Genomic DNA, 12,086 nt, shown 5'->3' on the forward strand with positions numbered 1-12,086 from the left:
AGTTTTTTAAAATATTATTTTAAATTTTAAAATATTATTTCTTTCTTTCAAATTTTTTCTTTTTAAATTTTGAGTTCCAATTTTCTCCTTTCTTCCCCCTCTACTGAGAAGGCAAGGAAAATAATCTCAATTACACATGTGAAATCATGCAAAACATGTTTCCATATTAGTCATATTGTTAAAAAAAAGAAAAAAAAAACCAAAAAAATTTTCAATTTACTCTCCAAATTCATCATGTCTCTGGAGGTAGATAGCATTTTTTCTTCATGAATCCTTTGGAATTGTCTTGAATTGTGCTTCCTTTGGCAGTACATATATTAAAATTGAAATGATACAGAGAAATTAGCATGGCCCCTTTGCAAGGATGAGATGCAAATTTGTGAAGCATTCCATATTTAAAAAAAGGAATTGGATCATTGTATTGATCAGAGTAGCCATGTTTTCACAACTGATCATCATCACAATGTTGCTATCACTAGGCACGATGATCTCCCAGTTCTTCTCACTTCACTTTGCGTCAGTTCATAAAGGGCTTGCCATGTATGTTCTGAAACCATTCCTGATAGCCCAATAATACTCCATCATAATTATATGCTACAACTCCTTCAGCCATTCCCCAATACATTTATAGTTTTAAAAAAAGTTTAAAAAATATATACATTATAAAAACATACATATACATACACACACATATATATATCTTTATGAGATTACCTCTTTATTTTAACTAATTTATCAGCTGGACAGATAAATTAAATTAGATTAAATTTAATTAAGTCAGATCTGGTCAAATAGTAAACAACTCACTTAACTTCTCTGCACCCCAGTTTCCTCATCTGTAAAATGAAGGTGTTGAACTGGTTGGCTTCTGAGGTCACTTCTCGCTCTAGCTTTGCGATTTTATGATCTTAAATTAGAAGGAAAAAAGAAAAAGAGTAAGTGTCATTGTTTGACCTATCTCTTGAGAGATAGGTAGGGGTGATTTCTGTATCATTTATCAAAATATTGTGTTCCAAGTCCATGAAACATAATAAAAGTGAGTAATGCTGTCCCTATAGCTAGCTCTCTATTTTTACTTTGAAAGTGAATGTGGGGGATATCTATAAAATGAATATAAGAAAATTAACCAGCCTTGGCTTTGGGAATAGAGTTGAGTATACATCTATGAAAAACTTAAGTATTCTTGCTTATGTTTCTTTATCAGAATGTCAGCTATGTGGGAATGCATTTAATAAATTGTCTGTGTTCTCAGGGAACTGTTGTTGACCAACTGTCCAGAAAAAATTCAGTAGAAATGATTGGAATACCAGCAAGAAACAAAGAGCCAGAGGTATGACAGATAATGAGATGTCTTTAATATACTATTATTTTAATTACGTAAAACTGTCATGAATTCAAAGCTTTTTATTCTTTCCAGGATTAAGCATTTAGGATATTTTCCACATTACTTCATATTTTCATCTTGTTATTTGTAGACAATTTAAAATGAATGAAATTTGTTTCCTTAAAAAAGCCACATACTGGTTTTTTTTTTTTTTAAATGGGTATTAGTCTTAGATCTGGTATAAATGGAGAGCTTAAAAAGCCTGTTCTAATTATTTTTCAAGCACATCATTAGGTGAAAAGAACCACTTGAATAGTAGATTGTAAAGGCAACATTATTCTGTGAGCAGTTTTCAACATGAATACATGTGATTGGGTCTAATGGCCTTGGATAGTTGCTAGAAAATGGAAGGGATGAAAAAAAACACCTACTGCATTCAAGGTATTGTGGGTAAATTTACAAAGAAATTTACAGTCTACTTGATAAGAAGAGGTGCAAAAGCAAGTAGGTCCCACCTCTTCAATTAATTGGTTCCGCAAAATAGGGGGGTATAAGTGAGGCTTTATAAAGTAATAATCTGGGACAGCTAGGTGGCACAGTATATGGAACAACAGCCCTGGAGTCAGAAAGACCTGAGTTCAAGTATGACTTTGAACACTTGCTAGCTGGGTGACCCTGGGCAAGTCATTTAACCCCAATCACCTCTAAAAGGAAAGAAAAAAATAGTGACAGTCACATAATCAAGTTTTCATAACATGACAATGACTTTTTTTTTTTAAAACCTGAACTTATGATCTTATTGGCTTACAAGAAAATTGATAAGTGAACTCCTTCTACCAGAGTGGGTCAGTCCCTGCTCAGTAATTTATAGTTTTGGAAAATTACCTGGGGTACTGAGAGATGAGGTGACTGGTCACAGAGCCAGTGTGTGGCATGGGTAGGGTTTGAACCCATCTTCCTTGCTCCATGACTAGCCTGCTAACTGCTACCCTATACTGTCTATGGTATACTGCACAGTTACAACACAATATCAGGCAATCCTTTGTGCAGCTTGTCTGTATGAAAATTGAATATGGAAATAATATAAGACGTACCACAAGGTTGTATCTGATTGCCAAATAATTGCAATTAACATTTTTAGAGTGCTTACTGTGTGCCAGGAGTTGTGCTAAGTGCTTGATAGTTATTGTTTCCTTGGATCTTCACAACCACCCTGGGAAGGAGGTGCTATTATTATCTCCTTTTTACTTTATAATGAAACTGAGGCAAAGAGATACTGGAATGGTTTGCCATTTCTTTCTCCAGCTCATTTTATAGATGAGGAAACTGAAGTAGACAAGGCTAAGTGACTTACCTAAAGTCACACAGACAGGAAATATCTGAGGTCACACTTGAACTCAAATCTTCCTGACTCAAGGCCAAGGGCTCGATGTACTATGCCACCTACTGTCAGTTCAGCTACAGCTGCATCTACAGAAGATTCCTTAATCTGACTCAGGAAGGCATTAGTTTTTCATCCTATCCTTTCCATTTATTTCTTGTGTTCTTCTCTAGAAGAGGGGTAGGTAGGTAGTGCAGTGGATAGAGCACCAGACTTGGAGTCAGGAAGACTCATCTTCCTCAGGTTCAAATTCAACCTCAGATACTTACTAGCTGTGAGACCCTGGGCAAGTCACTTCACCCTGTTTGCCTCAGTTCCACATCTGTAAAATAAGCTGGAGAAAGATTTGACAAACCACTCCAGAATCTTTGCCAAGAAAACCCCAGATGGGGTCACCAAGAGTCAGATACGACTAAAATGCGCGCACACACACACACACACACACACACACACACACACACACACACAGTAGGAACAGCTGGTCCAAACATCTTCATCACTCTCTCTGCATCCCTTCCCCCAATGCTGTAACATTCTTTCACAAGTACTTTTAGAATCTAGGGGGAAAGTGGTCTTTTAGATGTGGTGTAGCTTTCCGCTCTTTGTAGAATCTTGAAGTTGCCTTTCCTTATGTTTTTAGTTTGTCCTTGGCTCCTAATGTGGAAATTGCTACGTTGTTGTTTAGTCATTTCAGTCATGGGTGACTGTTTGTGACTCGATTTGGGGTTTCCTTGGCAAAGATACTGGAGTGGCTGGCCATTTCCTTCTCCAGCTCCTTTTACAGGTGAGGAAACAGAGGCAAACGGGGTTAAGTGACTTGCCCAGGGTCACAAGACTGGGAAGTATCTGAGGCCAGATTTGAATTTAGGAAGATAAATCTTCCTGACTCCAGGCCCAGAACTTTATCCAGTGTACCACATAGCTGCCTTGGTTGCTACTGTAAATCTCTATTATCCCCAGCAATGCTGCTAGGATGCCAATGAGAAGTCCAAATCCTCTGACCCTCTGAAGTTCACAAGGTTATTTTCTCATCAAAGAGGGGCATGTGGAAAAGGCTCTGCTCCTCCCTGAAGCTGACAAGTTAGGTTTGACTGTTTTCTATTCTGTCAGATACCGAAATTTTGGGTTCCAAAACTAGCTTGCTATTTAATAGAAAACCCCCAGGACATGACATAGTGTGGGTTAGATTAACTGATTCATCTGAAGTGTTATCACCTGACAAACGTATCCAAGGTTAGTGAACAACGTTAGTTACTCTAATTGGGGTGGGGTGACTGATTGCCTCATTCTAGCCCCTCCCTTACATAAGTAAATCTCTCTAACACCCAAGACTTTGCTTTGCCTGTATGAGGTATTTAATAATGTTTTTGAAAAAAAAAAACAACAACTGGATAATGTATAATTATAATGACTAATCTTGGCCCAGAGAAGAGTTGAGAAAATATATACTCCCGCTTCCTGGGGCAGGGGAGCATGGGTGTGGAATATTGACTATACTGTCAGATATGGTTGATATGTTGGTTGGTTCTACCGAACTACTTTTTTTCTTTTTCTTTTTAAATTCTTTATTACAAGGCATGGCTTAGTAGGTCAGTAAGGGAAAAGGATATATTTGGATATAAAAGCAATGTGAAAATGAAAAAATTTTTTTGGATGAAGGAATGATAGGTAGAAGCTAAATCTATTGTTGAATGATACTTCTAAATTCTTATTAGAATTAGGAATCTGGTAATGTTCCAAAAATAGAACTCTTCATAATAATACTATTATTAATAGGAGAAAAGTTGACTATCCTATTGTTTTTAATAGTCAACTGAAGTATTTTTGAGGGAGGCCTGAGTATGAATGCCCTTATTTGAAAAAAATTTACAAATAAGGTCATTTCTCATATAATCTTTTGCCCATTTTATTTTCCTTCTGGAATAGCTTTATCTATCTTTGCTTTATTTTTATACAAAATGCATAATAACATATTTGCAAAGAAGAATCCTGTTTGTGGGTGCTGAACCCAACAAGTGGTTGAGCTAGAGAGTCCCTAAGGTTACTTTGATCTACAAAAGACTAAATTAAATAGGTTTATGAGCTTGAAGAAATTGGACCAAATTTGTTAAGCATAGACTAGGTTCAAAACATTGTGTAGGTGCTTGGAGTGAACAATTAAAACAAATTATCTTCTAGATTTTTATGTTGAGTATTTTTAAACGTAGTGATGTCAGCACTAATATTTCAAGTAATATTGAGATATTAGCCAATGGCTAGCTAACTCCCAATTCCATTTTTCTTCTTCAGTGTGTATAAGACTAATGATAGCTGATGATTCTACCTTAGATATATGAATACTTGTAATTTTTTTGGAGTACCACCAGATGGCAGTGTGATCCAGGATTCAAACAAAATCCAGCTAGGATTCAAAAGTATTTCAGTTTATTTCTGCACAAGCGCAGAAGCTCATTTAAAAGAGCAAATATATATATGATGTATATACACATCATATATACATATGTGTGCGTGTATATATATGTTTACTTATGAAATAGGCTTCTTAGTAGCTTTTCTACACTTTTAGTGCATTGAGACAAAGAAAAAAATTGACTCAGTTTTGACAGGGAATAATGTGAGGTGAACTCTGGAATATTCTTTGCCATAGACTTGGAATTATAGCCCACCTCATGTATTCTGAGTGTTTTCCAGTGCCCATGGACTGAATGTGAAGACAAGATTGTTATTTAATCGTTTCAGTCATGTCAGACTCTTGGTGACCCCATTTAGGGTTTTCTTGTTAAAGATACTGGAGTGCTTTGCCATTTCCTTATCCTGCTCATTTTTACAGATGAGGAAACTGAGGCAAACAGGATTAAGTGACTTGCCCAGGGTCACATAACTAATAAGTGTCTGAGGTCATTTTTGAACTGTAAAGATGAGTCTTCCTGACTCCAGGGCTGGTACTCTATATACCGTACCACCTGGCTGCCCAAAAGACAAGATGGAGATGAAAATATTTGTAAGAATTTATTTCAGGTCAACAGTGTCTCAATTTTAAAATATTATCAGCTTTTGAAGTGGGTGGAGGTTAAGTACTAGAAAGGCATTTGGAACATGAGCTTGAGAATTCCTCCCTGTAGGTTTTGTAATAAGAGGCAATTTCCTGAAAGACATGCTTTACTTCACATGTATGTACTGGTTTTTTGCATGATTTTAGGTACAAAAAGGTTATAAGAGGAACTTAGTACCATAGGACTATGGTCAAAAGTGGTAGATGTATTACCTAGGGAGAGAAATAGGTTGGCAGGTGTGTCCATGTAGAGCCACTAAGGTGACTTTGCACTGGGATGCCTGAGTTGTGGCAACATCTGTTGGGACAGAGTGTTGTGGGTGGCAACAGGCACCGAAGAAGGGTATGGGCTGAGCGGAGTTTGGCTATGTCAGAGAGGGAACCAACTGGATTTTGAGTACTTAGATTCATAGGAATGTAGGTGTACCTGTGGCATTACTGGTATTGAGTAGGAAAGAGCATGGGGTGGCAAGGGGAATAAGTGGAACAGTAGACTAGAAAATTCAGTATACCAGTCCCCCCTAAAGCTTTTTCCTCATTTCCTTAATCTACAGTGAAATTTCTTATTCAGAACCCAGAATTAAAGAGGAGGAATTTTTTTGTTGTTTGGTTGTTTCAGTCATGTCTGTCTTTCCTTGACCCTATTTTGGGATTTCCTTGGCAAAGATACTGGTGTGTCATTTCCTTTTCCAACTCATTTTACAAATGAGAAAATTGAGTCAAACAGGATTAAGCAACTTGCCAAAGGTCACATAGCTAGTAAGTGTCTGAGGTTGGATTTAACTCATGAAAATGAGTCTTCCTGATTGCAAGACCCTAGAGTAGACAAGAAAAGCAATGATCCAGAAGTGTGTATCTGAGTGAATTACTTACATTTACCTGACTCAGTTGATCTATCTGCAAAATGGGGATAATAATAGTATCCACCTTTTAGGGCTGTTATGAAGGTAAGATTACATAATATTTGTAAGTTGCTTTGCAGACTCTACACCATTATGTAAAGGCTAGATGATGATACTACTACTAATAAAATGCCTCTCTCTTCCTAATAAGAAGTCCTGAGACAAAGAAGCCTCTAGGACTTTCTTTTACAGTGGGAAAAATGCTTCTCCTCCAGGAATTCACAGACAACTTACTTCTTAAAGTTTTTGGAAAATGATTCTTTGCTTTTTTTAGTAGACAAATTGTAAAATTTCTGCAGTTGCCCCAGGTATGCTGCCCGAGATGGAAAACCAACCAATTCAAACTCTGTCCCTTTAGCTGCTCTAGAGCAAACTTCTCAATCTGGGAAGTTATGGAGGACAGTGGCAATGAGTTATTGTTTTAAAATAGACTATGATTTCTTGCCCTAGAATAAAATTAGTTTCATCAAAGCACCTTGGAATTTGTATTTGGAACGTTTGTTTTGGGCCCCCTCCACAGGGTCTAAGTAGAAAGGGCATGGATTTATTGCCCTCCCAGGTAATGCTTTAGCAATAAAGTTCACCAGCAAAGCAGATGAGGGTCTGCTCTTTCCACTCTCAGACTCACTGAATTAGGAGCAAGTCAGAACATTGTTTCTTCCGTGCCTCTGCCTCATGGCATTGCCAATAGGTGCTTAGTAAGTGTCAAATGAATCACCAGATCTTGTCACCTATGGGGTTTGGGTTGTGATTTAATAAGGTGAGTGGAGGAGCACTGGATGTCCTTGATTTATTGAAAATTCAGAATGAGGTAATATATAATGGTCATAAAATAAGTGACCTGCTAAAATAATTGTCTGTCTTTCTTTCTCTACTCCTGCTTTCCCTTCCCCCTCCTTTTCCAGGAGACCATTGTCTCAGCATCGAACTCCCTGGATTCCGATGATAGCTTTATCTCTAGTGCATTCCGGGCCATGAATCATGTCATGACGGTAAGTTATGTTCACAGCTTATTTCTGGGGTAGTAGATAGGATTTGGGTAAGTATTTTGCAAAAGACATGCCCAGACCTTCCTTTGGCTTATTTCTTCAAGTTGGTATGATTCTATATAGTAGATATTATTGTATCCTTCCAAGCAAAACTGACTAAATGATTTTAGTCATTTTTGTATCAGATATTTTCTCAAGGGACAGGTTTTTCCCTCCCTCTCCCAACCAACTTTGGATTAAGGAAAAAACACACACTTGCTGGAATGGGAATGATATTCAGACTGGATTGAACTGAAAAATCTCAACAATGATGCCGAGTGAATTTAGCAAATGACATTCATTTTTGTATTAGATATATGTGTCTTTGCCCAGAAATGTGGCGTCTTTCACACATGCAGATGGTGCTATTGACCCACTCTTCATAGAACATCCCTTTTGAGTTCTTTTTCCCAGCAGTGATTGAGTGGCCAGTCCCACAGCCAAGAACAGTGTCCCAGATTTGAATGGGAGGAGGATCTCCAGCTGGATTCCATTTGGGAAGGTGGGCAGCACTCTCAGTTGTCCCAAGCTGCTCACTGTCACAAAAGCCCATATTATTTTTTTTAGCACCAACATTCTCCCAGGAATGCTATATGGCTGGGAATCATGGAATGTCACCACCTCAGATGAATCAAAATTGCAGGTAATACAAAAGGGCTACAGACAGATGCATGGTGAGGATAAGTAGGCCACAGCAGTACACTAACAATGATTTACTTGGAAGAGATATAAAACCATCATTGGGGCCATTTATGAACAGAGAGGCGGGTAATTATGGAACAAAATGATGGATAACAGATGGACAGTTTGAGTGCTACAATGGTATTGAAAATATAGTAAAACAACCAGAGGAAGAACTCTAGGGTATTGAGTCGATTCCACATGGAAGATGTACAAAAAGACTTGGATGAGCACCCCATGGATTGGGGAGACAGGATTTAGGTAACTATTTTGAAAAAAAGGCAGACTTAGATCTTCCTTTGTCTTATATTTTCTCAAGTTGTGGTAGCGAGGTGGCACAATGGATAGAGTGCTGGCTGTACAGTCAAGAAGACCTAAGTTCAAATCTGACCTTGGACACTTCTCTGGACAAACCCATTGGGGGCAGCTAGGTGGTACAGTGGATACAGCACCAGTGCAGGAGTCAGGAGGACATGAGTTCAAATCTCACCTCAAACACTTGATGCTCACTAGCTGTGTGACCTTGGGCGAGTCACTTAACCCCAACTGCCTCATTCTGGGTCATCTCCAGTCATCCTGATGAATATCTGGTCACTGGATTCAGATGGCTCTGGAGGAGAAGTGAGGCTGGTGACCTGCACAGCCCTCCCTCACTCAAAACAAAGTCAAGTGCAAGTCATGTCATTATTTCTCTGATGGTATGGTCTTCTTTGGCAATGGAAGGACAAACACACATTTTCTCAAGTTGAACTGATCCTATAGAGTAGCTGTTGTGCCCTTCTGAGCAAGATGGCAATGATTTCAGTCACTTTTATATCGAACATTGTATTTGTAAGGGGCATAGTTCTGTCTCCACCCTCGCCCCCACCTCCACCCCCAATTTTGAGTTAAATAAATATACAAGAAAGTTCAACGTGGAAACAATATTGAAACAAGGATTGTATTGAGAAATTTCAACAATGATATCATCTGAGTAAATTTAGTGAATAATACAAATATTTTTGTATTAGATGAACTGTTTTAGTGGAAGTAATAGCCACACCAATGGAATTCTAGCAACTTGGAAGTATTAAAAGATTATTCAGTTTAGTTGAATAAGTATTTATTAACTGCCTACTGGATGAATGGCACTGTGGTAGGCTTGGGGGAATTCAAAAGACATAAATGAAAAGCAGTTCTTGATATGTAGGAGTTTATATTCTGCTGAGAAATTTAAAAAATTAGTGACAGACATATTTAAGATAACTTGAGAAGAAAGAAAGGACTAACCTTTACAGGGATAAGAAAAGGCTTCCTGCCAGGGTGAAACATAGACTGAGACTTGAAGGAATCTAGAGAATCTCCAAGTTACAGTGAACAGGAATTATAGTCCAGATGTTAAGAGAGCCTATGCAAAGGAGAAATAGAGCCCTACATCTGAGAAAGAAGAAGTAGGCTAGTTTGGCTAAAACATGTGAAATATCTGGAGAGGTTGGCCAGAGTTACGTCGTGAAGGGCTTGAAATGTTGAAGTGAGATGTTTGTATTTTACTCTAAAGGGAAGAGGAAGCCACTGAAAGTTCTTAAGGTAGGGAGGGGCATATTCAGATATGTGCCTTTTGGCAGGTGTTTGGAGGATTGCTTGGAGAGGGGAGAGACTGGAAGCTGTGAATCCAATTAGGATGTTCTTGAAATGGTACAGCTGAGAGATGACCTGAACTGCAGTAGTTGGTATGTGAGTGGAGAGAAGAGAATGGATGTGAGATATTTGTGGTGTTAGAATTGACAAGTGTTATCAACTGATTAGACATGGGGGATAAGGGAGAGTGAAGAATTGATGATAACTCTAAGATTTTATACCTGAGTGACTAGAAGAGTAGTGAGGCCTTCAAACAGAAATTAAGAATTTTGGAGGAGTGACAAGTTTGATAAAGTTGAGATAATGAATTCTGTTTTATACTTGGATTTGAGATACCTACGCAATATTTTGGTAGAGCTACATGACAGTAACAAATGTGGAGCAATGATAGAGACACCAAATAAGTAAGGGAAGGTGATGTCATGCACATATTTAAGACTTGCTCCATCTAAGGGAATCTAACAGAATGGGAGGTTTATTGACACATATAGATGATAAAGGCATGACCTTTTCCTTGCAAGGGGTAGCTAGGTGGTGCAGTGGATAGAGCACCAGAGCTGAAATCAGAAAGACCTGAGTTCAAATCTGACCTCAGATATTTGTTAGCTATATGACCCTGGGCAAGTCACTTATTTCTGTTTGCCTCGGTTACTTCATTTGTAAAATGAGCTGGAGAAGGAAATGGCCAACCACTTCAGTATCCTTGCCAAGAAAACCCCAAATGGGGCTATGAAAAATTGGACATGACTGAACAATAATGACAACAATGGGGCGAGAAACCAGATTCCAAGGATTTGAGAAGGGAATGCAAGGTGAGAAAGTAGAGTCAATGAGACTGGACTGATTTTTCTAAGGAGTTTGCTTATGACATAGGATGAGAGTGAGTGGCAGAGTCAAATAAAAGATTTTGAAAGAATAGGGGAGATTGGAGCATATTTGTAAGCAGTAGGAAAGGAGCCAACAGACAGGAGAGAGAATAGGAGAGAGAGGAAGGGATAAAGAGAAAAGGAAGAAGAGAGGGGGCAGAGAGAGAGAGAGAGAGAGAGAGAGAGAGAGAGAGAGAGAGAGAGAGAGAGACAGACAGAGAGACAGACAGACAGAGAGACAGACAGACAGACAGAGAGAGACAGACAGAGAGAGAGAGAGAAAGAGAGAGAGAGAATGAATATGATCAAAGGGATAAGTACCCAGACTAGGTTGGAGGGGAAGGAATCTAGGGAATTAACAAAACAGTTGGCCTTGGAAAGGACAAAAGCCAACTTTTTGTCAGAGACTGTAGCCAAAGAGGGGAAGACAGGATGATGTAGAGGTTATAAAAGTGGGAAGAAGAGGAAATGGCCTCTATTGTTTCAGGAAACTAGGAGGCAAAGACCTCTATGGAAGAGAGGAAGGAGGAGCAGTTTTGAGAGGTTTGAGGAGTGGAGAGATTGTTTCGAATAGCTTCTGCAGGAATATGATAGAGAGTCAACCAGAGAAGAATAAAAGGATTGTTATATCAATGAGAACCCAATTGAAATTAGATAATACAAATTTGTAGGGTATCTATTCATCCAGTTTTGTCATTTCTCCATAATGGTACTGTAATGACCTGCATTCATTCTTTTGTTCCAATCTGCCCTTTCTAATTCTAATGGATTTATAAGTGTTAGTATACTTTGCTACAATAGAATAAAAGAAAATAAGTGCCAATCAACCGAATTTAGTCAAAAGGATATTAAATTCTACACACATTTATTAATGTGATTGTTATGTTCAGTGTATTGTCCTAGGCACCTGGGAAACAAAGGTGAAAGCCAACATGAGCCCTGTTTGCAGAGAGTTTGTAATCTATAAGACATGAAATGTCTTATAGACGTGACAAGTTCATCAAAGGTTAAAAAACAAGAGAGGTAAGAAATTAAGGAGAGGAGATTACTTCTAGGCAAAAGAATTAGACTAGGTTATATGGAGTTGTTAGCTGAGCTGAGTCTTAAAGGAAGAGAAGGATTTCAACAGGCAGAGAATTGGAGGAAATCCATATCATGGCAGATAAAAAGAGATCGGAAAAGTCAGGAAGAAATTAGGGAAAGTTAAGTAGTCTCAGTTTGTGGGATTGATTGAA

At 38.3% G+C, this 12,086-nt stretch overlaps 1 non-coding gene across 1 annotated transcript; it reads left to right on the forward strand.

The window, feature by feature from the left end:
- Positions 1 to 293: 293 nt before the first annotated feature.
- Positions 294 to 399, forward strand: LOC140530530 (U6 spliceosomal RNA). Its single transcript, XR_011975967.1, has one exon. It is a non-coding gene; the product is annotated as a U6 spliceosomal RNA (small nuclear RNA).
- Positions 400 to 12,086: the final 11,687 nt, after the last annotated feature.

Source organism: Notamacropus eugenii, chromosome 2, assembly GCF_028372415.1.
Source record: "Notamacropus eugenii isolate mMacEug1 chromosome 2, mMacEug1.pri_v2, whole genome shotgun sequence".
Classification (NCBI taxonomy): Eukaryota; Metazoa; Chordata; class Mammalia; order Diprotodontia; family Macropodidae; genus Notamacropus; species Notamacropus eugenii.